General features: G+C 46.0%; 1 pseudogene; it reads left to right on the plus strand.

Annotated features, from left to right (window-relative positions):
* LOC148161597 (acrosin-like) overlaps positions 1-27,186 on the plus strand; it is a 39,753-nt pseudogene extending 12,567 nt beyond the window's left edge.
* Positions 27,187-27,773: the final 587 nt, after the last annotated feature.

Consider the following 27,773-nt stretch of genomic DNA (forward strand, 5'->3'; position numbering starts at 1 on the left):
AGCTCTCTGAGTGCCTGCCCCTCCCCCACTGCCCAAGCAGCCACTGCCTGCAGCCAGCCTGACCAGGGATCCAGCAGCTCCTGACCAGGGCTCCAGCAGCTCTGGTGAGGAGGGCGCCAGCCCCCGCGAGGAGCCCGAAGAAGCCCAGCCGGAGCTCCAAAACCTACTCCAGGGGAAGCTGGCCGAGCTGGTGGAGTTCTTGCTCCTCAAGTATCACATCAAGGAGCCGACCAGCCAGGCAGAGATGCTGGAGATCGTCGGCCAGGATGCTCTGGATGCCTTCCTTGTGATCTTGGGCCAGGCCTCTGAGTGCTTGCAGCTGGTCTTTGGTATGGATGTGAAGGAAGTGGACCCCAGCAACCACTCCTACATTCTGGTCCCCATCCTGGGCCTCACCTATGATGGGATGCTGAGCGGTGAGCATGGAGTGCCCAAGACTGGCATCCTGGTGGTGCTCCTGGGGGTGAGTCTCCTGCATGGCGACTGTGCCCCCGAGAAGGAGGTGTGGGAAATGCTAGGGGTCATGGGGGTGTATGCCGGCCAGAAGCACATCATCTACAGGGAGCCGAGGGAGCTCCTCACCAAGGTCTGGGTGCAAGAAGGGTACGTGGAGTACTGGCAGGTGCCCGGCAGTGACCTTCCTGCTATGAGGTCCCGTGGGGTTCCAGGGCCCACGCCGAAACCAGCAAGTTGCAAATGCTGGAGTATTTGCTACAAGTCAGGTGCGGGCAGCTGGCTTCCTCCCTGGCCCTGTCTGAAGGGACTGTGAGAGATGAGGAAGAGGGGGCCTGAGCCCTGGGGTCCGCCAGGCCCTTTCCAGACTTTGCTGGGTTCGGCAGCCTCTCCTGCAGGGTGCTGGGCATGAAGTGAGGCCACTTGCTGGTTCTTCCCTGTGTGTGTGTGTGTGTGTGCCCGTGAAGACAGAGCCCTGGGCGTTTTAAGGAGTGCAGGGCCACGGAGGGTTGGGAGAAGAAAGCAGGGCAAGGAGCCTCCTGCGGGTGGGGGGGTTGTTTCCTGGGATGACTCCCACATCCAGAGCTTGGTGTCCTTGAGGAAGCTCTCCTGTGGGGTTCCTTGCCATAGAAGGTTTCAGCTGCTTCAGGGGCTGATTGTGTGAGTACCATCCACTCTGCAGCATTTGTTCTTACCCAGTCCAAGAGTTAAGAGTTTTATCATGTTCTTGGGGTGCCTGGGTCCTCTGTTGGTTAAGCGTCTGCCATCGGCTCAGGTCAGGATCTCAGGATCCTGGGATCACACCCCACATGGGGCTCCCCGCTCAGTGGAGACTCTGCTTCTCTCTCTCCCCTGTGTGTGCTTTCTCTTTCTCAAATAAATAAATAGCTTTAAGAAAAAGTTTTTCTTCATGCCCTGGACACCAGCCTGGACACCTTGCCTACTTGCTTGGGCTCTCGACCGAAATCACAGGCCATTGGCCTAGGGATGGGTTGGAAAGGTGCAAGAACGGAAGAAGCAAGGGATGGGGGTCAGAAGCTGAAGAGATAGAAGTTTCCTGGTTCTTGCTTCTGATGCCTTCCCGACCATCGTTGTGCAAATGCCAAAGGCAAGCACGCGCACACAAGCGTGGGGACAGGGGGCAGGAGGGCCCAGGTTCTGTCAGGAGTCAAGGTGACGACCAGAGGGAGGAATGAAGGACCCTGGACCCAGTAGGGAATGTCCTGGGAGGCCTCTGGGTGAGACAACGGTGACATGAGGTGTCTCCTGAATTCTGCTCTGTGTCCCAGACACACTGAGCGCTTGTTGTGAGGAGTGGCCCTCAGGAGCAGGGATGAGGGCACCGGCCATCCAGGGAGTCCAGATGGGGAACAGAGGGTAGGGCTAAGGGACCTGAAGGACCCATCTTGGGGAATCCCTGGACTGTGTAGCCTGATGCGACGTCCACAGTCTTTGCCCGTGGCTCTCATGGCAGTGAGGGCTTTGGTCCGAGGGAAGAGGCCTGGAGACAGCAGAGACAGCATCACCAGTGGTGCTGCGGCTCATGCTGAGATCCCTGAGGGAGGGCTCAGGGAGGGACCTGGACTCCAGAACAGGGACAACGCACTGAAGCCTGCCCCTGCTGTCCGCCCTGGGAGGCCTGTTTGTGCCAAGTCCACAGGCGGTGTGTCAGCACGTCCGCATCCTGGTCTGACAGAGGCTGGGGGCCTGCTTTAAAAAACCGGGGGTCAGGACCTAATGGAGGAAGACCCAGGCCTGGCACAGGGCCTGGTGGAAGCACAGCTGTCGGGGGCTGGGGAAGAGGAGGTCCCAGCAGCTTAGATGAGGAGGGTTCGAGCACCTGGGAGGAGCCGGAAGTCACGCAACCCTCTCTCCAGGACAAACTCCACGTGAAAGTGGCTGCCCTGGTGGAGTTCCTGCTCCTCAAATACCGCAACAAGCAGCCGACCCGCCAGGCAGAGATGCTCGAGATCGTCAGCAAAGATTACCAGGATGACTTCCCAGTGATCTTGGGCCAAGCCTCCGAGTGCATGCGGCTGGTCTTTCTCATGGCCCTGAAGAAAATGGACCGTAGTGACCACTCCTACAACCTGGTCAATGTCCTGGGTCTCATCTGTGATGGGATGCTGAGCGGTGAGCATGGCATGCCCAAGACCGGCCTCCTGGTTTTGGTCCTGGGGGTGAGCCTCCTGCATGGCGACCGTGCCCCCGAGGAGGAGGTGTGGGAAACGCTGGGGGTCATGGGGGTGTATGCCGGTCAGGAGCACATCGTCTATGGGGAGCCGAGGGAGCTCTCACCAAAGTCTCGGTGCAGGAAGGGTACCTGGAGTACCGGCAGGTGCCTGGCAGCGACCCTGACCGCTACGAGTTCCCGTGGGGTCCCAGGGCCCATGCTGAACCAGCAAGGTTCAAGTGCTGGAGTATGTACTCCGGGTCAGGCGTGGGCAGCTGGCTTCCTCCCTGGCCCTGTCTGAAGGAGCTGTGAGAGATGAGGGAGAGGAGGCCTGAGTCCCAGTGGCGGCCAGGCCCTTTCCAGGCTTTGGTGGGGTCGGCAGCTTCTCCTGCGGGGTGCTGGGCATGAAGTGAGGCCACATTTTGGTTCTTCCCTGTGTGTGTGTGAAAAGAGAGAGCCCCGGGAGTTCTAAGTAAGGCAGGGCCAGGGAGGGTTGGGGGAAGAAAGCAGGGTGAAGAGCCAGCCTCTCTGGGGGCCTGTTCTCTGCGATGACTCTGACATCCAGAGCTTGGGTTTCTTGAGGAAGCTCTCAAAAGTTGTTCCTTGGAGTACAAGTTTTAACCAGCTTCGGCAGGTAAATGTGTGCGTGACATCCACCCCACAGCATTTGGACTTACCCAGTTCAAGAGTTTTAAGAGTTTTGTCATGTTCTGGAAATAAGGTGGGAGATCTTCCCTCCTTGTTTGGGTTCTGGAATGAAATCACGGGGCATTGGCATAGGAATTTGTTGGAAAGGTGGAAAAATTGAGCAGTCAAGTGACGGGGTCAGGAAATACGGAAATAAAAGATTATTCATTTTTGCTTCTTACTCCTTCTCGTCTGTCATTCTGCAAATTAACATAGATGCATGCGCCTTCACTCACTTAGTTCTTCAAGAAAGGAGGAGAAATGACATCTCAGCACAGAGGGAGCCCTGCTCACTGGCTCCTTGATTCCCAGACATGGGCTGAGCTCTGCTCTCTGGAAGGCCCTGTGTGTGAGCAGTGAGGACATTAGGAAAAGCAGCACACGTTCCACCCTTAGGGGACAGTCTAGCAGCTGCACTCATGGCAGGAAAGTGGGGAGAGGTGCCCTGAGACCTGCAGAAGAAGTGGAAGAAAGGTGAGGTGGTGCGTCTCCCGGGGCAAGCACTGCAGTGGAAGTGCCCCTGGCCTGGGTGGCTCAGGGTGTCGGGTCACCGTGCTCCCTTCTGTGCAGCTGATCACCGTGAACCCGGGGGGTGACAGTGGCCCTACTTGGAGACAGGGTACCTTAGAGGTGGGAGCAAAGTCTGAAATGGATAATTGCTCTGACATGTTCCTTCTGGATCATGGACAAACCAGGGAGAAATCTCCTCCTGGGGCAGGAAAAGAAGATATCCTGCACTCTCATCCCAAGGCCGTTTAACACAGTGCACAGACTAGGTGTTTTATATCCGTCATCTCCAAGTATTTCTGGAGAAATACAGTGATATTCCTTTGAAGTGGAGCCCAGAAGACTCTAGACTGGCACTCTTGTCCTGACCATGCAAAGCCAGAACCCACTGCTTAAAAAGTCATTTTAGTTTGATTATCTGGAGTGTAGTTTGGACAGCTATAAGTAAGCAAGGTCTAGGTTTTGGTGGGGGGAGAAATGAGTGAAAGGAGTGGTTTGGTGGAAGAGCAGCTGGGAGGGAGGGAAGGAGCTGGTCTTTGACTCACATTCTGGGAGCTTTGTATTGTGTCCAGCTGGGACAGTTCCCTCACACCTGAATGCCACACATATTCCCATATATCTCATATATATCCTCTGATTTAGAAAATGGATTGAGTTTTACTTATGAAGCACCCTCTTTGGCTGATTAGCTATTCCATGTCCTATTGAGCTGCACATTCTCTAACATGACCTCGGTAACAAAAAAAAAATAAATAAATAAAATAATACCCCAGAGGAGAGAGTGGAAGGCCCTGGGATCAAAACACACTTGAAATCACTGCCATTCATCAAAGTTCCAATATGTGCCAAGCACTGTGCAAGGTGCTTTCCATATATCACATGCATTCCTGCAGTCCTGCAAGACGGGGCTTATCAAACCCACTCACTTAACTCACTCACTTCAGAAAGAACCTGAGGCTCCTGGGACTTAGTCATTTTCCCAGGATCACATGGCTAGTGAGTGACAGGGCAGCGACTAGAACCCGAGTCTGAATTCATGTAGAGTCCACGCTGTTCCCACCCACTGCAGCCTGTGGCCAACCTTCCGAGTCCTACATCATTCCTGAGGACAGCATGGTGTCTTCCAGGTGACAAAAAGAAGGATGCTGTGGCTAAGGTACTAAAAAACCTGTTGCTAAGGAAGGAAGGTGACAATAAGAATCAAACAGGTTTTGGGTACTGTCTGTGGGCTTTATTAACCTAGAGTTCTTCTGCCTGAACCTCAGAGTTCTTTGAGAACTGACTGCCCAGGCGCTGGCATTTTTAGCAGACCTAGCACTTTCCCGAATTACAGCAGCCTTTCCCTGGTATTCCCCCGTGTGCTCTTCTGTCTCACTCTTGAACCTGGCCTGCTAAGGAGCTCATCACTGGTCCCCATGGAACAGCTAGGAATCACCTTCTCTCCCCCAACATAGAACCTTACTCTCTGTAGTAATCCTCTGGTCACTAAATGAAGAAGTGAATCCTCCCTGCTGGGATCACAGAATCGTTTGAAAATTAGATGTCATCCTGTACTTGAAAGTATCTGTCACACAGGAGGTGCTTGAAAATTTCAAAGAATTCCAAGGCAAACTGACCTCAAAAACTCCTCCCCTGGGATGCCTGGGTGGCTCAGTCAGTTAAGCATCTGCCTTTGGCTCAGGTCATGATCCCAGGGTCCTGGGCTCGAGTCCCACATCAGGCTCCCTGCTCAATGGGGAGCCTGCTTCCCTCTGCCCGCTGCTCCCCCTGCTTGTGCAATCTCTTTCTCCCTCTCTCTCACTGACAAATAAATAAGATCTAAAAAAAAAAACTCCTCCCAGCAATAAAGTCAGTCATAACAAATTATAAAGTTGCATTTTGTTAAGCCCCTACTGTGTAACAATACATGGGAGAAACTTTAATGTTCATCCATAGTGTGTCTTGCTTTCCTTCCAGAATACAGGGGACACCACCTTGCCAGTCCCCTTGTAGTTAGGGAGGGTTGTGTGATGACCCTTTGCCATGGAGATGTGAGCAGAAGCATTGTTTCTCACGTCCAGGCGTTTGCGAGCCAGTATGTCCACTCCATGCTGTCTCCCTTGATTCACCAGCAAACATGGTGACCCCGTGTTGAGATAGGGGAGCCACAAGATGAAAGCAACCTGGACCCAGGGTCTAGGAAAAGCAGAGGGCCCCTGCCAAACTGTATCAGAATTTGTGTGCACAAAGATGCACTTCTGTTGTGTTAGCCCTTCAAATGTCACAGTTTGTTGCATCAGTTAGCAGTTACTTTCATGCAGCCGCTTGTTTTGTTAGGCTTCTCTAGCAATTTTACTTAAGAAGGTACTAGTGCATATCTTCCTATTGCAAAAAAACTTCTAGAAATACAGATGAGTCACAATATCCCCTTTTCAAAGTTCCTCCACAATTCAGCCTCCTCCTCAGAAGTCACCATGACTAACAATCTAGTGTGTATTTTTATTTTTTTAATTTAAAATATTTTCTTTTCTTTGAGAGAGAGAAAGAGTGTGTGATGGAGGGAGGGGCAAATAGAGAGAGAGAGAGAGAGAGACCCTCAAGCCGGCCCCATGCAGAGCCCGATTCGGAGCTCGGTCTCAGGACTGAGATCATGACTTGAACCGAAATCAAGAGTCGGACGCTTAACCAGCTGAGCCACCCAGGCGCCCCTAGTGTGTGTTATTCTAAAGGTGACTATGGCTTTTTCATAGATATGCTCTACAAATATATTGTTTTTATTCAACCTAACCCGTAATACTGTGCATATTGATCTGCCACTACCTTTTGTCACTTAATAAAATGGATGCAGGATCTTCCAATAACAGCACATATACACCTACCTCACTTTTGAAAGTATTCCCTGGAATGTTAAAGTTTGTATATACCATAATTAATCACATACACAATTTTTTCCTGGTGGAAACAAGTTGTTTTCCCTTTATCCTATGACTAATAAAATGAAAACAACATCTTTGACCTGAATCCTTGGGTAGATATGAATGTTTTCTAATAAGATACACATACTAACACAGACATTGGGTTAGAGTGGAGAGGATGTGAATTGTTTAACATTTCATAAATGCGTCTGAAATTTTATTCCACAAGTGCTATACCAGTTTGCATTCCCATAATTAATTTCAATAGCTCCAAAATTGCAATACTTAGGTATAAATCTAATAAGATATGCACAGGATCTGTATGCTGAAAACACAGAATGCTGATAAAAGTAATCAAGACTTAAATAGTAAGTTCAGAGATATACTGTGTTCATGGACTGGTAGACTCACATAGTGAAGATGTCAATTCTCACTAAATTGATCTATACATTCAAAACAATCCAATCAAAATTCTACCAGGATGTTTTTGGATATAAACTAGCTGATTCAACAAGTTTATGGAAAGGCAAAGGAAATAGTATAGCGAAAACAACTATGAAAAAGTAGAATAAAGTCAGAAGAATCACACTACTTGATTTTAAGATAAAGCTATGATAATCCAGGTGGTGTGGTATTGGGGGGCGGAGCAAGATGGCGGAGGAGTAGGAGATCTAGATTTTGTCTGGTCTCAGGAATTCAGCTGAACAACGATCAAACCATTCTGAACACCTACGAACTCAACAGGAGATCGAAGAGGAGAGTAGCAACAACTCTCTGAACAAAGAAGCAACTACTTACTGGAAGGTAGGACCTGCGGAGAAGTGAATCCAAGGTGATATTCAGGAGGATAGACGGCGAGGGAGGGGCCTCCACTGGCCGCTTCTGGCAAGTGATAGAGCTGCGGAGCACAAAATCGGAACTTTTAGAAGTTGGCTCGGCGGAGGGACGTCGCTGCAGGGGCTAAGCAGGGGGTGGAACCCTCGCGGGACAGTGTGGTCTCAGGACCCTTGGGGTCAGAGAAAGACCGGGGGTGCCTGAGTGCGCCAGAGCTCCCAGGTATCGGAGCGGAGAAGCTGGCTGCAGAGACGGAGCTGAGGCGCGGGCTCTCAGCTCGGGGTTGCCATAAACTGTGATCCGCGGCCCAGTCAGGCCACTGCTCCTCCAGCAGGGACCCAAGAAGCGGCAGAGCTGGGGAGACTCCCCTTCCTTCCCGGGCAGGAGCGGCGCGGGAGCGCACCGCAGGGATCTGCTGGGTTTGGAAACTCCACACGGGGTCGGGTGCCAGAGATAGCAATGCTCGGTCACAGGCTGGATGAGCACGGAGTGCGGCCGGAGACCAGGGAGTTGGGAGTGACTGCTTTTCTCTGAGGGCACACTGAGGAGCGGGGCCCCGAGTTCTCAGCTCCTCCGGGTGGAGATTGGGAGGCCACCATTTTTGCCCTGGTCCTCCAAGGCTGTACGGAGAGCTTGCAGGGAACAAAAGCTCCTGAGAGCGAACCTGAGCAGCTTCCTTAGCCCGGACCGAAAAGGGTGGGGCAACTTAGCCTCCGGCAAAGACATTTGGAAACCACAGTAACAGGCCCCTCCCCCAGAAGACCAGCACAAACAGCCAGCAAGCCAAGACCAAGTTTACCGATCAAGGAGCACGGGAGAACTCCAGCGCTAGGGGAATACTGCACGTAGAATTCATAGCTATTTTTTACCATGATTCATTATTTCATCAAAGTTAAATTTTGTTAACTGTTTTTTTTTATTTTTCTTTTTCCCTTTTTCAACCAACATCTTATCAATCCCTTTTTAAAAAAAAAACATTTTTTATTTTTCATTTTTAGAGTCATATTTTGTCCTTTCATAGTAGTTACACTTATTTTTGGCATATATATGTAAGTTGTTCTCTCTTTAAAATTTTGAGATACAGTTTCTTCTAACAGATCAAAATATACCCTAAAACACTAGTGTATGGCTTTGTTCTAGTCTCCTGCCTGATCACGTTCTCTCCCTTTTTCTTTTTTTTTTCTTAAATCTTCTTTCTTTTTTCAAACAACTTCTTATCTATTCAAGTCCTTTTATAAAATCTTTTATAATTTTGATCTTTACAGTCATCTTCCATCCCTTCATTGTGTCAACCATTATTTTGTACATATGTCTTTCTTCCTTTAAAATTTTAGGAGGCACTTTTTTTTAACAGACCAAAATACTCCCAAAATCTAGTGTGTGGCACTGATCTATGCACTAGCCTGATCATATTTGATCATATTCTGCTTTTTTCGTATTGTTCTGTTTTTTGTTTTTATCTTTTTTTTTCTCTTTCTTTTTTCTTTCTTTCCCTTTCTTTTCCCCTGGTTTCAGGTATTTTCTGATTTGTATACAGTATATTTGCTGGGGACGTTGTAAACCTGTTAGCATTTTGTTCTCTCATTCATCTAGTCTCCTCTGGACAAAATGACAAGACGAAAAAAATCACCTCAGCAAAATGAACAAGAGGTAGTACCGTCAGCCAGGGACCTACTCAATACGGACATTAGTACGATGTCAGACCTAGAATTCAGAATCATGACTTTAAAGATACTACCTGGGCTTGAAAAAAGCGTGGAAGTTATGAGAGAAACCCTTTCGGGAGAAATAAAAGAACTAAAATCTAACCAAGTCGAAATCAAAAAGGCTATTGATGAGGTGCAATCAAAAATGGGGGCACTAAATGCTATGATAAATGAGGCAGAAGAGAGAATCAGTGATATAGAAGACCAAATGATGGACAATAAAGAGGCTGAGAAAAAGAGAGAGAAACAACTACAGGATCACGAGGGCAGAATTCGAGAGATAAGTGATATGATAAGACGAAACAACATTAGAATAATTGGGATCCCAGAAGAAGAAGAGAGAGAGAGGGGGGCAGAAGGTATATTGGAGCAAATAATAGCAGAGAACTTCCCTAATGTGAGGAAGGAAACAGGCATCAAAATCCAGGAGGCACAGAGAACCCCTCTCAAAATCAGTAATAATAGGTCAACACCCCGACATCTAATAGTAAAACTTATGAGTCTCAGGACAAAGAGAAAACCCTGAAAGCATCTCGGGAGAAGAGATATGTAACCTACAATGGTAGAAACATTACATTGGCAACAGACCTATCCACAGAGACCTGGCAGGCAGGAAAGGACTGGCAAGATATCTTCAGAGCACTAAACGAGAAAAATATGCAGCCAAGAATACTATATCCAGCTAGGCTGTCATCGAAAATAGAAGGAGAGATTAAAAGCTTCCAGAACAAACAAAAACTAAAGGAATTTAGAAACTAAAACAAAGACTGTAATAAGAGATGAGGAAGGACACTATATCCTACTTAAAGAGTCTATCCAACAAAAAGATCTAACAATTGTAAATATCTATGCCCCGAACATGGGAGCAGCCAATTATATAAGGCAATTAATAACAAAAGCAAAGAAACACATTGACAACAATACAATAATAGTGGGGGACTTTAACACCCCCCTGACTGAAATGGACAGCTCATCTAAGCAAAAGATCAACAAGGAAATAAAGACTTTAAATGACACACTGGACCAAATGGACTTCACAGACATATTCAGAACACTCCATCCCAAAGCAACGGAATACACATTCTTCTCTAGTGCCCATGGAATGTTCTCCAGAATTGATCACATCCTAGGTCACAAATCAGGTCTCAACCGGTACCAAAAGACTGGGATCATTCCCTGCATATTTTCAGACCACAATGCTTTGAAACTAGAACTCAATCACAAGAGGAAAGTCGGAAAGAACTCAAATACATGGAGGCTAAAGAGCATCCTACTAAAGAATGAATGGGTCAACCAGGAAATTAAAGAAGAATTAAAAAAATTCATGGAAACCAATGAAAATGAAAACACAACTGTTCAAAATCTTTGGGATACAGCACAGGCAGTCCTGAGAGGAAAGTATATAGCAATACAAGCCTTTCTCTAAATCCCGGAAACAAAAATATCCCTCAAAAGGGGAGCAGATGAACAAACTGTGGCATTTCCAAACTAGGGAGCCCAAAGCAGTGATAAAAAGTCATAAAGTTAGGATAACACCAAACGTGAATGGATTCCAGGCGTATTATCCCAAATGAAACCAAACAACATCACCGGTCACAGCTGTAGGAATTCCCTCATGTAACCAAATGCCAATATATCCAAAATGTAAAACACAGGAGTGAATGCCATGGGCAGGGATGGGTAGCATGAAGGAGATCTTTGGGCTGACAGAGTAGTTCCATATCTGGATTATGCTGTTGAATATATAAATGTCCATGACAAAGTGACAGACCTAGACATGTCCATCATACCACACTGTCAGTTTCCTGGTGCGAATAGTGTGCTGCAGTGATGTAGGATGTTACCTTGGGGCAAAATGTGCCAAGAGTGCCTCTGCGATGGGACATTTCTGTACTATCTGAATCTCTAAATGGACCTAAATCCCTCCCTACCTATAGGATCGCTCTACCTGTCAACACACCTCAGCATAGTTCCCTAAAGCTATCAGTCCCACCCTGGCTCCTGGAAGCTCCAAGCTTCCCCAGGACCCTAATGTGTGGGTGTCAAGCAGCAGTGTAGGAGGCAGGAGGAACCTGGTCTGGTCTGTGACTGGGCAGGTGCTGGGCTGTGATGTGCTGTACCTAAGGGGCAGAGAAGGCCAGGTGTGGGACAGGACAGAGGCAGGACACAGACTGCTCTCCTGAATCTGCTGTTCTGAGTTTGGGAAGGAATCGACGGGGCAAGGACCTGGCTCACAGCCTGCCCTCCCTCCTCTGGACAGCATCCGTCCCCTGGCCTTAGAGATCCCCTCCCCAACCCTGCCGTCTCCTGCATCCTGCTCACACAGCCACCCCCCCCAACGTTGCCGGCATTTTACAGGTGAAGAAATGGTGGATCAAGGAGTCAATTGCTCTGCTACAAACCCCCAAAGTGGGGTCCTAGCACCTCCAAGATCCTGCTGTGTCCAGAAACATGTGTCTGGTAAGTGGGGTCTGAGCAGGTAGCCACTAGAGGTTAGCAGCTCTGGGATCACACTGTGATCCACTTCCCCATCAAATCCAAGTGACCCGGACTGCAGCAGCCTCCCCACTGGCTCCTGAAAGCAGCAGCCCTCCTATAAGTTCAGACACCATCCATCTTAGAGATACTAACCTCTCTCATCCCAAGTCCCCCTCATTTTGACCTTCCCTAAAAGACAGCTTTTTCATGGCTCTAATCAGCTTACGCCCTGGTGCTATGAGCAGAGTGCCTTGAGCTCCACCTTGATTTCCAGAAACCAGGATGTCTAAAAGTGTTGATGGGGATAGGAAGGATGTGTTCAGGGTCAGCTCTGCATAATTCACTTACACTTTCTCAGAGCTGTGGAGGCCACTGCTCACCAACTGGAGAATGTGATGACTTAAAAGGCACAGTAGTGAGAATAATCCAGGCTATACATCACAGTCACACGGGCTGTTTCCTGTACTTATTCTGAAATAATGTTTTTATTTTTATTATTTTTTAAAGATTTTATTTATTTATTTGAGAGAGACTGAGAGATAGAGAGCACGAGAGGGAAGAGGGTCAGAGGGAGAAGCAGACTCCCTGCTGAGCAGGGAGCCCGATGTGGGACTCGATCCCGGGACTCCAGGATCATGACCTGAGCCGAAGGCAGTCGCTTAACCAACTGAGCCACCCAGGCGCCCTGAAATAATGTTTTTAAGTTATTTAGGCCTCTGAAAAATATTAAAACTCTCACTCCTGGAGATGACCAAACTTTTCCAAGCTCCGCATTTATGGCATCTTGGATGGGAGTGTGCAGGGACATCACCACTTGGATGCCGTTGCCTGGGAGGCAAAAGCTTCCAGCAAGTCCTTGATGTACCCAAACAATGTCTCTACCTCATAGACCTGAGCCTGCTTCTCACCCCACGACTTGATTTGTTTTTCTATGGTCTCCACCACTCCTTCCAGGATGGAGCACCTCTCCTTCATCTGGAGGACCTTTGCCAATGTGTCCTCTGTATTCAGGGCCTGGGGTCTCTTCTAGAATTCCCTCCAGTCCCCATCTCGTCTCCTGATATGAGTTCTGTTTCAACCCCCCACCTCATCTCCTGCTATGAGTTCTATTTCAAACTCTCCAAACTTTTGGTTTGACTCCACTTTTTGGCTTGGTATCCTTTCCTCTTGAGGGATATTCCCAAAAAGATGAGGGCTACCCAGGTGACAAGCCACAATGACCTTAAGCTGAAGTCTATCCCAGGGAACTGGTGACTCACTTGTCCTGGGGTCGCCTTAGTTAAAGGGCTTCCAGTCAGTTTAGTGTTCTAGGGACTTCTTGGCGCAGTGCAGAGCTGAGATGGAGGAGTCATGACCACAGGGCTCCCAGCCAACCTCTGTCCTGGGGACCCAATTGTCCTGTGCTCTATGGGGTGGAGGGTTTTGGGTCAGAGGTCTCCTGCTCAGGCTGATGTCCGAGAGACTCGGCACAGTGTCAAGCTGAATCAGAAGGCTTGGCGACCCAGATCTCCCAGTTGGCCTGGTGTTCTTGCGACTCAGTTGCCAGCTGTCTCCTCAGTTGAAGGGCCCCACTTGGAGGGAATCCAGTCATCCTGTTGTTCAAGTGAGTCCTTTGCCCACTGCCAACCTGAGTTGGAGTGTCTGAAGGTTCCTGTTTGGCCCAGTGTTGTGAGGACTCAATTGCCCTCTGCTTTCTTGGGCTGAAGAGCTGCCAGAGAGAGGACTCCCACTCAGCCCAGTGTCCAGGGCACTCCTTTGCCCAGTGTACAACTAGCTTGGTGGTGTCATAGTCTCAGGGCATCTATTGGGCCTGGTGTTCTGGGGAATTCGTTGCCGTTTTCTCAACAGCAGTAGAAGATTCCTCTTCTTTGTCCTAAGTTCCAGGTAGCTCCTTTCTCTGGTGCTGAGTTGGGTAGGGGGGCTTTTGGACTTAAGGCTCCTGCTGGGTCCACTGTCCAGATAATATATTTGTCCACCTCCAGGTCTGGTTGGAGGGGTTTTGGTCAGAGGGCTCCGCAAAATCCTGTGTTTGAGAACCTGATTGCCTTATGCTTTTCTGGGTTGGAGAGCTTTTCTTCTGAGGGCTCCTTTGCAGTCTAGAGTCCAGGTGATTCATTTGCCCGTGCCAGACTGTGTTGGAGAGCTCCTAGCCTAAGTGCTCCTGGTGTTCTGGGGACCTGAATACCCTGTGCTTGGCAGGGATGGTGTCCTCATGATCTCAGGGTGCTTGTGTTCAGCCTGGTGTCCAAGCGATTCTTGTGGCCAGTGCTTGGATATGTTGGAGGGCTCCTCTTCAGAGGACTCTCCCTCAGCCTGGTGTCACTGGTCCTCATTTGGGCAGTGCAGAGCTCGGTTGGAGGTTTCATATTCTTGAGACTCCCAGGAGGCCTGATTTTCTGAGGATTCAATTGCACTGTTCTTTGTTGCATTGGTGGGCATGCACTTGGCCCAGGGTCTTGATGATTCCTTTGCCTTGTACAAAGCTGAGATGGAGGGCCCATGGTCCTAAGGCTCCTGGTCACCCTTCTGTGCAGATGACTTGATTGCCTTGTGCCAAGCTTGGTCGGAGGGGGTTTGGTCCTGGCAAGTCTGGTTTTCTGGGGACTTGACTGCCCTATGTCTCTCCCACAAGTAGACAACAAAAAGAAATAAAAGGTATCTAGGAGGCCCTCCATGGGAGAGTCTGAGCTAACATCATCTTGTGCCTGATTTTTTGACTGCCTGTCTCCACAGGCAGCGCTGGCTTTGCGTTATTTCCCTGTTTTCCCATGCATCATAATGCAGGGCATAAAGTAGGCGCTCAACAAATATTTGTCACATGGTGGTCACTCTTCCCTCTCATAAAGGACATTTTTATTCCCCTTCCCAGCCCAGCCTTCTGTGGGCCACACAGATGCAGTATCTGCCTTGTGGGATGCCTGTCAATGGCTTCCCACCTGACCCAAGCTAAGAGCACTGCCTGTGACTTTCAAGAATAAAAACAACATCCTCACAATGCAGCAGCTGGACTACAGCTGAGTCTGGGAAACCTTGTTTGTCTCAGTGTGAAATAGTCCAAGCAGGTCCAAGAGAGCTCTAGAAAAAGACTTGATAAGACCCTGTGTGAAGTAATGAATGTGCTCTGTGTATGTGTTTTGGGGTGGGGACAATGGTGCGCAGAGCAGAAGAGAAGAAATGCCTGAATTCTAAATGAATGGGAAGGTCAGTCAGAAGAAGGGTGACCCGTCCCTGTACTGTCAAGTAGAGGAATCGTGGTTTGGTAGACAGCTTTGACCCAGGCCATGCACGGCTGCAGGCCATAAGGTGCGTTCGCCTGCAGAGTGAAGAGTCTCTTCGGCTCTGTCCCTTACTAGGATGAGACGCAGGGTAGGGAGGCACCGTGTGGTTGGGGATGCATGCTGTGCACCCAGAGTTCTAACCCTGGTTTCCCCACTGAGTGAGTGGGCAGACAAGCCCGTCAAGCTTACCATCTTTAGAATGGGGGTGATCAAAGCATTATAATGTGCTTAAACAGTGTCTGGTAGGGACACATGGGTGGCTCCATTGGTTAAGCGTCTGCCTTTGGCCCAGGTCATAATCCCAGGATTCTGGGATCGAGTCCCACATCGGGCTCCCTGCTCAGCAGGGAGTCTGCTTCTCCCTCTGCCTCTGCCACTCCCCCCACCCGCGCTCATGCATTTTTGCACTCTCTCTCTCAAGTAAATGAAGTCTTTAAAAAAAAAAAAACAGCATCTGGTATATAGTAAGTGCTCAATAAATGTTAGCTATTCTTCTGTGATTCTATGACAGAGAGAGAGGGATTTTCCTACAAGTAAGAGATAGAAAGGATCGAGTTTTAATTTTTTTGCAATCATTTAAGGAAAAATATCCAATGAAGTTATCTTCAGGGTACTTTGGCACTCAAAAGTTATCACCAGGAAGAAAAATTACAATTATAATTCTGTACTATTTTAACAGTATAATTGTGTATTTTTTTTGAAAAAATGTTTTGTGGAAGTGCCAAGTCAATAAGCCATGAACTCAACTTGAGTTCAAGGGTACCCTAGCTTTCATTATGGGTTCCTCAGAAAAACTACAGAAAACGTCATTGGGGTTCAGTCCCCTAGGGCAACACGCTGGGTAATAGAGTGAGCATTTAGTTCTCAAACTGGTATTTGTGCGTCCAGAGACTGCGATCTCCTGAGACCCCGGCCCAGAGGGTCTTGGTGGCCAGCGATGTGGGCAGAATACAACCTCTCCCCAAAGCACAATGTTTAAGTAAGCACTGGTGGGGTGGGGCTACGGCAACGAACAAGGGAAACAGATACTAGCAGAGTTTCTCAAAAGCTCTGGAATTTTTTTTAAGAGTTATTCTTTTGAGAGAGAGAGAGAATGTAAGAGCTCAAGCAGAGGGAGGGACAGAGGGAGAGAATCTCCAGCAGACCCTCCCTGGGGCACGGAGCTCCACACGGGGCTTGGCTCTATCCCACAACCCCAAGAACGTGACCTAAGCCGAAACCAAGAGTTGGACGCTCAGCCAACTGAGCCACCCAGGAGCCCCTGGAACTAATTGTTTTAAAATAATATTTTGAGGTGAAATTCACATACAATAAACCGTTTCAGAGCAAACAATTCAGTGGCATTTAGTATAATTCCCAGTGTTGTGCAACCACCAGCTCTGCGTAGTTCCAGAACCTCTCTGTGCCCCACAGTAAAATCCCACACCCATGTAACAGCTTCTCCCAATTCCACCCTCTCCCAGCCCCTGGAACCACCAGTCTGCTGTCTTTATGGATTTGTGTGCTCTGAATATTCCACGTAAGTGGAACCACACGGTGTGTGACTGTTTTATTGTGCTGAAATACATACAACATACATTTTATTCGTTCAAACCATTCATCCTTACAGCCCCTTCCATCCTGTGACTCTGAAACTCTGTCGCTATTACACAGTGACTCCGACTCTCCCCCTAGCCCCTGACTGCCAACTTTACGTCCTGTCCTCATGGGTGTGACTACACCAAGGGCCTCATATAGTTAGAATCACACAGTATTTGTCTTTTTGGGATTGGTTTATTTAACTTACCGTAAAGTCCTCAAGATTTTATCCATGTTGTAGTATGTGTCAAAAATTTCTTCCTTTTTAAGGCCAAATATTATTCCATTGCATGGATATACCACTATTTGTGTATCCATTTTTCTGTTGATGGACATTTGTACTGTTTCCATCTTTTGGCTTTTGCAAATAGTGCTGCTATGAGCATGTGTTTACACGTTTTTGTGTGTGCAATATTTTCATTTCTTTGAGTATATACCTAAGAGTAGAATTTCAGGTTCATATGGTAATTCTATGTTTAACTGTTTAATCAGCCACCAAACTGTTTTCCACAGTAGCTGAACCATTTTACATTCCCACCGGTAATGTACGAGGGTTCCAATTTTTCCACACCCTTACCAAGAGTTGTTATTTTCTTTTTTTAAATTATTGTAGTCATTCTAATGAGTATGAAGTGATATTTCATTGTAGTTTTGGTGTGCATTTCCCTAATGACTACTGATGCTGGGTATCTTTTTGCATATTTGTTGGAAAAAAAAGTCTATTCAAGTTCTTTGCCCATCTTTAAATTGGGCTGTTTATATTTTTGTTGTTGTGTCCTAAGAGTTCTTTATATATTCTGGATATTAGACTCCTCAGATATATGATTTGCAAATATTTTGTTCCTTTCGCTTTCTTGATAGTGTCCTTTGATGCACAAAATTTTTATTTTTAATGAACTTAAATTTATATATTTTTTGTTGTTCATGCTTTTGGTATCATATCTAAGAAATTGTTCCATCTGCAAGATCGTGAAGGTTTACCTTTATGTTTTCTTCTAAGAGTTTTATTTTAGTACTTATATTCATATCATTGATCCACTGTAGTTAATTTTTGTGTATGATATGAGATAGGGAGCCAACTTTCTTCTTTGTATGGGGATATCCACTTTTACCAGCACCATTTGTTGAAAAAAATCATTTTTTCCTTATTGAATAGTCTTGGAACCCAGGTTGAAAGCCAATTGGCTGTAGTTGTAGAGGTTTATTTCCAGATCTTCAATCCTTTTGTTGGTCTGTATGTCTGTCTTTATGCTAGAATCACACGGTTTTAATTACTGTAGTTTTGTAGTGGGTTTTGAAATCAGGAAGTGTGAGTCCTCCAACTTTGTTCTTCTTCTTTAAATTTTTTTATTCTTATGTTAGTCACCACACATCATTATTTTTAATTTAAATTTTTTGTTATGTTAATCACCATACATCATTAGTTGGATGTAGTGTTCCATGATTCATTGTTTGTGCATAACACCCACTGCTCCACGCAGAACGTGCCCTCTTTAATACCCATCAACAGGATATCCCCTCCCCTCTAGAACCCTCAGTTTGTTTTTGAGAGTCCATCATATCTCATGGTTCATCTCCCCCTCCGATTTACTCCCCTTTATTCTTCCCCTCCTGCTATCTTCTTCTTTTTTTTTTCCTTAACATATATTGCATTATTTGTTTCAGAGGTACAGATCTGTTGACTGCTTTGGGAATTATGGACACTTTCACAGTATTAATTATTCCAGTCCATGAGCATAGTATGTATTTCCATTTGCTTGTGTCATCTTTAGTTTGTTTGTTTGTTTGTTTTAATCAAGGTCTGATAGTTTTCAGAGTACAAGTCTTTCATTTCCTTGGTTAAATTGATCCCTAAAGTATTTTATTATTTTTGGTACATCCGTAAATGGGATTTTTTTTCTAAATTTCTCTTGCTGCCACTTTGTTATGGGTGTTCATATTCTTAAACTACTTCTTGCTTCAGTTTTGGAAGGTTGGGTGTTTTGAGTATTTTGTCTATTTCATATAAGTTGTCCCATTTATTAGTGTAAAGTTGGGTATGATATCCCCTAAAAGGCTTTCCAGGGGATCTATGGTGATGCCTCCCTTTTTATTCCTGATATTGATAATGTGCATTTTCTTTGCTTTATTCTTTTTTTTTTAAGATTTTATTTATTTATTTGACAGAGAGCGAGAGGGCACAAGCAGGGGGAGCAGGAGAGGGAGAGGGAGAAGCAGCCTCCCCACAGAGCAGGGAGCCTGATGCGGGGGATCCGTGGGATCATGACCTGAGCCAAAGGCAGACGCTTAACCGACTGAACCACCCAGGCACCCTTCTTTGTTTTATTCTCGTTCATGTCTTGTAAGGGTTTAATATTTAAAAATGACTTCAAAGAACCAACGTTTGGCTTTGTTAATATTTTCTTTTCTTCTGTTTTCAGTTTCATTGATTTCTGCTTTTCCGTTCTTCTACTCTGGTTTTAATTTATAACTTTTCACAACAGAAGCTTAAATCACTGATTATAAACCTTTCTGAGAAGTTTTCAAATACATGCTTTGAGAAGTATAAATTTTCCTCGTGACTGCTCTATTTGCATCCTGCCATTTCCTGCATATTGTCTTGTTTCATTCACTTCCGATATTGTCCAATTCCCTTTATTTAGAATTGTACTTAATCTCCAAATATTTGAGAACTTTCTATTAGTCTTTTGTCATTAATTTCAGATTTCATTTCTTTGGGGACAGATGGTATACTTGAAATTTATTGAGACGTGTTATACTCTTTTCTTAAAGTCCTGAATATACTTTAAAAGAGTGTGCATTCAGCGGTTGGATGATGTTTCCATAAATATCAGTCAGGTTGAGTGGATTAAATAGTGTTTATATTCTTACTCATCATTTTTGTCTTCTTGCTGTGTTAATTATGGAGAGAAATTTGTTGAAATCTACAACTGTGACTGTCTATTTCTCCTTTTAGTTTTGTTAAATTTTGCTTAATGAATTTTGAAATTGTGTTAGATATACATGTTTAGTATTAAGTCTTTTTGTCAAATTGACTCTCTTATTATTATGTATTGTCTGTCTTTATCCCTGGTAACACTCCCTGTCTTAGAGTTTATTTTCGGCACAATATGTCTTTTTTCCAGTCCCTTTGCTTTTGATGTTTGTGTCCTTATATTTCAGGGTCTCTTATAAACAAGACATAGCTGTGTCTTGGTGGTTTTTTCTTTAATCCAGGCTGACAGTCTGCCTTTAAATTAGAGGATTTAGTCTATTTACATTTAGTATAATTACTAATATGGTTGAGTCTAACTCCACCATCTTGATATTTTTTTTTTAGAGATTTTATTTATTTATTAGAGAGAGAGAATGAGAGATAGAAAGCACGAGAGGGAAGAGGATCAGAGGGAGAAGCAGACTCCCTGCTGAGCAGGAAGCCTGATATGGCACTCAATCCCGGGACTCCAGGATCATGACCTGAGCCAAAGGCAGTTGCTTAACCAACTGAGCCACACAGGTGCCCTTGATATTTATTTTCTGTTGATAGCATTTGATCTTTGTTCCTTTGCTTTTCTTTTCCTGCTTCCTTTTTTTTTTTTTTTTTTTTTTTTTTGCTACAAGGTAGATCTCTTTGTATTCATGGGTACGTTACAGTGGTGCCATCCACTGTGGTAGCCACTAGTCACATGTAGTTAAGTTGAAAATTCAGTCCCTCGTTATATCAGCCACACTCTGGATGCCCAGTAGCCACACATGCTTGTTACCACGTTGGAAAGGAGAGATTACGGCAGAAAGTTCCAGATTGAGGTCAGGATTTATTTTGAGTCAGAATTACCCAGGGTCCAATGTGAAAAGGGCATCGTTCTAGTCAGGAGACATGTGTTCATGTTTTGTGTTTACTACTGATGGGCTTTGTGTCCGTAGGCCTACGAGACGCTGCTCTTAGCCTCAGTTTTCTTTTCTAAAACACACGGATAGTAATTCCTGCTCTTCCACTTCACGGAGTGCTTGTGGAAAAGAACACTACAAAATGGTTAACAGTTTTCAGGAAAACATTAAAACTCAGTTGACTGTGTTTCTGTGTTTTGTTTGGTCTTTTAGGTTACTGACGGAGCTGGAGTCCCCTTCTTGGTGGCCCTTTAGCTCCAAGCTTTGGAAGATGCCAGCAGAAACAACGCCCAAGGGGGGCACCTCAACGGCTAGTCCCAAAGCTCTTGGAAAAGAAGGGGTAGTGGTCCGAATTCCTGCTGTTATCTCCCAGGGAACAGCATCTCATGTTAAAGCAGGAAGTCTTACCATCCTTGTGTCCAGGTTGGAAATCCATGACTCGAGTTCTTTACTCATGCACAGATTTGAAAGAGAAGATATAGACGACATTACGGTTCACACACCTTATGAATTTAGAATCCAGAAACAGCCTCACAGAAGTAGGGCCAACTGATTTTTAACAAAGGTGCAAAAGCAATTCAATGGAGGAATGACAGCCTTTTCAACAAATGGTGCCAATGGAATATCTTTAAGGAAGAAAATAACCCTTTACTCTACACCCTCACAACTTAAACAAAAGTTAGTTCAAAACTAATCACAGACTTAAGTATAAAATGTAAAAATGTAAAACTTTTAGAAGAAAACAGGAAAAAGAAGCTTTGGAGCCAGGGCTTGGCGAAGACCAGAGTCCATGATTTTGTTAACACCAAAAGCATGATCCGTAAAAGAAACAAGTGGCAAACTGGACTTCATGGAAAGTAAAACCTTCTGCTTTATGAGAAACCCTGTTATAACAGTGGGAAGACAACTCTAGATGGGAAGAACATGTCTGCAAATAGCACATCGAACAAAGACCAGTTCCTGGGAAAGTAAACAATTACCAATACTCTACAGTTAAAAAAAAAGCTCATTTAGAAAATGTGCAGACACGAAGAGACATTTAACCAAAGAGGAATGTACACGTGGCAAATAAGCCTAGGAGAAGGTGTTCCACGCCACCAAGCACCAGGGAAATAGAAACTGAGACCACAATGAGCTATGATTACACGCCTGTCACAACGGCTAGGATAAAAAATAGCAACAACACTAAACGTTGGCAGGGGTGTAGGAAAACCATGCCTTTCATACATTGCTGGTGGGAAAACAGACATTCTGGAAAAAAATCTGAGTTTCTTAACAAATGAAACATAAACTCACTGTATGACTAAGCCATGAAATGAAAACTCATGTCCATACAAAAATCTACACACCTGTTCGCAGCAGTTTCTTTGTAATAGCCAAGACCCAGAATCAACCGAACTGTCACTTAACAGGTGACTGGAACAGTCTAGAAAACCATACTGTGGCCGTCTACACCATGGACTACTACTCAGCAACAAAAAGGAACAAAGTATTGATAGCGCAACAACCTGGATGGGTCTTAAGGGTATTACTCTGTGGAGTTTTGTATAATTCCATTTATACAATGTTGCCAAGATGACATGATTATAGAGATGCCGAACAGATTGGTGGTTACAGGGGTCAGTGGTGGTGGGAAATGAGGTGGGGTGGGTGTGACTAGAAGCAGGTAGCATGACCAAAGTTTTGTATCTTGATTCCAACGATGGTTACAGAAAACTGCACATGTGATAAAATGACAGAATTATACATGCACTAAGCCAATGCCAATGTCCTGATTTTGATGTTCTACAGTTACCTAAGATATTATCACTGGGGCAGCTCGTGAGGGGTGCACAAGCCCTCTGTACTCTATTTGCAACATCCTGTGAATCTCTATTATTTCAAAATGAAAAGTTAAGAAAAAAAAAGCAAACAAAAACCACACAGACAGGGAGAAGATATATGCAATGCGGACAACTGACAAGAATTAATATACAGAAAATATAAATGGCTCTGAGAAGAGAACACACAAACAACCTGTGTACTTAGAATATGAACAGATGAATGGATAACAAATATATAAAAAGATGCTCAATGGGGCGCCTGGGTGGCTCAGATGGTTGAGCCATCTGCCTTTGGCTCAGGTCATGGTCCTGGGGTCCTGGGATCAAGTCCCGCATTGGGTTCCCTGCTCCTTGGGAGCCTACTTCTGCCTCTCTCTCTCTCTCTCTTTCTCTCATGAATAAATAAAAATCTAAAAAAAAAAGATGCTCAATGTTTTAATGTAACAATTTAATCATTTTATTACAAATTAAAACAGAATGAAGTAGCACTCACAGCCCTATATAGACTGGCAAAATTCAGAAAGTCACATGACATCAAACGTTGGGGATTTTATGGAGCAACAGAAACTCTTATACCATCCTGGCAGGAGTGCACACGTAACATAACTATTTTGGTGAGCAATACGGGTATCTTAAAGTTTGAGCTAACCCTAAAACTAGGCAATTTCCCCGCAGGCCTAGGTGTGTACCCAACATGGTAAGCACAAAAATATTCACTGTGGCATTGTTTTTAATATCATAAAAATAACATCATAAATGTTCTTCAGAAGAATAGACAAGTCATTTTAGTATAAACTAGTTAAATTTACTGAGCGCTTACCACGTGCCAGACACTATGCTAGGTGCCATGACATAACACTGAACTAAATAGATGAAGATCCCTATCTTCACGGAGCTTACATTGTAGCAGATGAAGACAGACACTAAATAAGCCCTTAAAATATATGCAGCCAACGTGTGGTCATGGCATTTAGAACAAAGGCATCACTATGATTCAATGGGGTCGAGAACTGTTTCATCAATTAATGGTGTCCAAGAAACTGAATATGCTTGGGAAAAAAATGAACCTTGAGGCCGTTAACCAAATGGTGGAGTAGGAAGTTCTGGAGGTCAACCCCCAACTGATATAGCCAGTAAACCAGAAAAAATTGATCAGAATCAACTGTTTCCACACTCTGGAACCTGACTGGACACACAGCAAGCAGAAGAGCACTAAGTGAAAGCGGAGAGCTGGTCCCAGGTGGAAGAGTGACACAGGCAAGCAGCTGCCACCACCCATCCCTCGGGCCTGCTGTGCTGACCTCGTGACCTGGGCTCCAGAACCAGGCTAGGGCCAGGGGTGGCGGTAGAAAGACTGCCCTCAAAAAGTCTGGGTTGCATATTTTGCACATTTAGGTCTCAGCTCTCTCAGGCTTCAGGGTTGCCTTGCTGGCATCTGTCAGTGATTTCAAGAGCTAGGAACACCTTTGCTTTTCCTTCCATTTTTGGAGCCAGAAACTTAAGGAAATCTCTGTCAGTTCACTGTGGTCTGACCACATATAACAGAACAGAAACATCAGCGACCACACACAACAAGGGTTATACACTTTGCAAAAACAGTTCGGAAAAGTTACAGACAGATGACTGTAGCCCCAAACAAGCACAAACCAGCAATCCCTGAGGAGTGGGAGAACCTGATTTCTAAAGTTACCACATTAAGATACTCAGAATGCCTAATTCTCATTAAAAAAAAAAAAAGCCAAAGCAAACAAAGAAATGAGAAGATATGGCCCATTCTCATGAAACAAAGAATTGGACAGAAACAATCCCAGAAGAAATACAGACATTGGAATTATCTTAAATGTGTTCAAAGAGCTAAAGGAATTTATGGACAATAATTAAAGGAAATCAGGAAATGATATATGAACAAAATGAGATTAATAAAAAGACGGAAATTATGAAAAGGAACCCACAAAACTTCTGGAGCTGAAAAGCAAGTTAAAAAAAAAAAAACCTCACTAGAGGTTTCCAACAACATACTTAAGCAGGCGGAAGACAGGATCAACAAACTTGAGATAAGGCAATTGAAATTACCCAGTTGGAGAGGGGAAAAAAAAAAGAGAATGAAAATGAACAGGGCCGGGGCACCTGGGTCGTTCAGTCATTAAGCATCTGCCTTCGGCTCAGGTCATGATCCCAGGGTCCTGGGATTGAGCCCCGCATCGAGCTCCCTCCTCCGTGGGAAGCCTGTTTCTCCCTCTCCCAATCCCCCTGCTTGTGTTCCCTCCTTGGCTGTGTCTCTGTCAACCAAATAAATAAAATCTTAAAAAAAAAAAAGAAAAACTTAAAAAAGAAAAAAAGAAAATGAACAGGGCCTAAGGAACGTGTGGGACAACATAAAGCATACCGATATATGCATCGTAAAGAGAAGAGAGAGATTTGAAAAAATAATGCCTAAAAACTTCCCAAACCTGCGGTATCTGGATGGCTCAGTCGATTGGGAATCCAACTCTTGATTTCAGCTCAGGTCATGATCTCAGTGTTATGAGATCCAGCCCCACATCAGACTCTGTGCTCAGCACGGAGTCTGCTGTGCCTCTCCCGGTGCACACACACACACACGTCTGCATAGGCTCTCTCAAATAAATCTTTAAAAACAAAAAAATAAAAAAAAACCCAAAACACTTCCCAAACTTGATGCAAGGCATGAGTACACACACCTAGCAAGCTTAATAAACTCCAAGCAGGATAAACCCAGAGGTCAACACTGAGACAGATTATAGGCAAACTGGTGAAACTTAAAGATAAAATCTTTGATAAGACAAACAGCCACTTTCTCATCAGACACCCCTAACGTCAGAAGGCAGTGGGATGACATTTAAAAAGCTGTCAACCAGGATTTCTACATCCAGGAAATGATCCTTCAAGAATGAAGTTAAGACTCCTCCTTCTTTATAACTTCAAAACAGATGGGAGGCACGTGGGGAGGGACTCATCTGCCCAACTCCAGCAGATCCTGTCCAGAACTGAGCTGAGGGGTTTAACGGGGGACAATGAGGGGGACTTAGAGCCGTACTGTGGGGAAATGAAATGTGTGTCCTGGATTTGAGTGTAGAGAGGAAAACCTTGGTCCAAATCCAGGACACACCATATCCCTACCATCATGTTTGGGCAAGTGGTGCTCCAGGCTCTTGATTGGAGGCAAGGTGAGTCACAGCGCTTAACACAGGGGGTCACTGTGGGGTGTAAATGAGGTGACACATACTGGCTGTAGCTGTGAATAATCATCTGGCATCAACACACATTCCTGTAGCCACATCTGTTCATCCTCCATGCACTGCCCCTCCTCTTCACCTGCATATGCCTCCAACACCCCACATCCTTCACATGTGTCTGAGGAGAGGCCAGGGGCATTGACTTTCATGGATTTTAGGTTGAAGTAGAGCATTTCAGGATGATGGGGGTTCCGTGGAGGGAGGAGGCAGGGCTTTCCCGAAACGTGTCTTCTGTGATCGATGACCACCGAGCCGCCTGGCTGTAGCCTACAGGATCGCACCTACACTGCAGGAGGCCCGTGTGAACCTCATCGACCTCAAATTATGTAACTCCACCCAGTGGTACAACGGGTGCATTCGTTCAATGTGTGTGTGCAGGGTACCCTGAAGGCAAGATCGACACCTGCCAGGTAACTTCCCTTGGGCGCCCCTTTCCCTGCCAACACCTCTTTTGTGAATCCCTGAACTCCTCTCCCTCCAGGGCCTTGCTTCAGTGACCCTTTCCCTGGTCCCATCTTTTTTTTTTCTTAAAGATTTTATTTATTTGAGAGAGAGAATGAGATAGAGAGCATGAGAGGGGAGAGGGTCAGAGTGAGCAGACTCCCCGCTGAGCAGGGAGCCCAATGTGGGACTCGATCCCGGGACTCCAGGATCATGACCTGAGGCGAAGGCAGTCGCTTAACCAACTGAGCCACCCAGGTGCCCACCCTGGTCCCATCTTGTAGCAGTGAGGATGGGAGGTGATACCTGGGGCCCCTACAAAGAACCAGTCACCACACAGAGAGCTTTATCCCACCGTGACACAGAGATCATATCACCCGAACACAACCCTTGAAGAGAATGCTTACCTCTCCTCACCAGAATACAAAACCTTTCAATCCACTTGTGCACACATGCCCATGCATGCATACAGCCTCATACATGGACACATGGGTCACTTATCTTCCCTCCTCACTGCAAGGAGACCCGTGACAATCCATCCCCTTCTCACATCCACCTGAAGCTGTTGATACCAACTCAAAGTTTACCACCACCACTTGTGTTCATGGCAGCAAGAAGACATGTGACTGAACAAACTGTCCTTCCAGAGCCTATGGCCCTCCTGAGCAGGGGAAAAGTGGCCCAGAGAGTGACTTCTGTGTCCTTCTGGGCAGGGGGACAGCGGCGGGCCTCTCATGTGCAGAGACAACGCGGCCAACACCTATGTAGTCGTGGGAGTCACAAGCTGGGGGGTACGCTGTGCCCGAACTAAGCGCCCCGGAGTCTACATGGCCACCTGGCCCTATCTGAACTGGACTGCTTCCAAGATCGGTTCTAATGCCTTGCACATGGCTCAATCACCCACCCCTCCCCATCCGACTTCTCAAGCAATCCCGGCTAGACAACCCTCTGCCCGCCCTTCTGCTCGCCCTCCTTGGTACTTCCAATGCCCTCCTTGACCTCCTCCCAGCCCCCCTGCATCTCGACCTCGACCCAAACCCCTGGCCCCAACCCCACCCCTCCCGCACCTATCACTAAAGCTCCCCAAGTACTTTCTTTTGCCAAGGGACTACAGCAACTCACAGAGATCTTGAAGGGGAAGACCTTTTCTAATGCAAAGGGGTATTAGGAAATGGAGACCACAGATCTCCCAGAACTGACTGCCGCCTCCTGATCCAACCCCACTCCCAACAGACCCAGTGAGCCCTTTACTCCCAAGAAAACAAAGATGAAATAAATACATATAAATATAGGTATATAATTCTTTCTGGACTTCTTCCTACCTGCCCTCCCCAACTCAATCCAAACCCTCCCCCAGCAAATCTGTCCTCCCTCTGTCACCCTCCAACAAGGTGGAATTGCTCGTATGTCAGTGGCTATTGTGGTTTCCTAAATCTTGATTTTTGAAGTTGGAACAAGGCGATCTGGGGTGACAGGCCAGGTATGGTCTGGATCTCACACTCAGAGTCTCTGCTTATTAAATCAGTGCAGGTGGGCCCTGGAGCACTTCTGTGAGGTGAGCTGACTCAGAAGGAGGGGTATGGGTCTGAGTGCATTGGAAGAATGACCCCAGTCTGAAGTTTTGTAGCGTGGCCCTCTGATGCTCAGTCCACATGGCCAACCCCAGGCAGGAGTCTGCCCTCAACCAGAATTGCTTATGTCCATCTGTGAATTCCTGAGAAAGAGATTTCGATGACCTCAGGTCAACTGCCCACTCTGGTCAGGGCCCAGATCAAGCCTAAATGCTGGATTAGCCACTTG

Source organism: Eumetopias jubatus, unplaced genomic scaffold (genome assembly GCF_037043125.1).
Source record: "Eumetopias jubatus isolate StellerSeaLion01/CBP00866 unplaced genomic scaffold, mEumJub1_p1.0 scaffold_119, whole genome shotgun sequence".
NCBI lineage: Eukaryota > Metazoa > Chordata > Mammalia > Carnivora > Otariidae > Eumetopias > Eumetopias jubatus.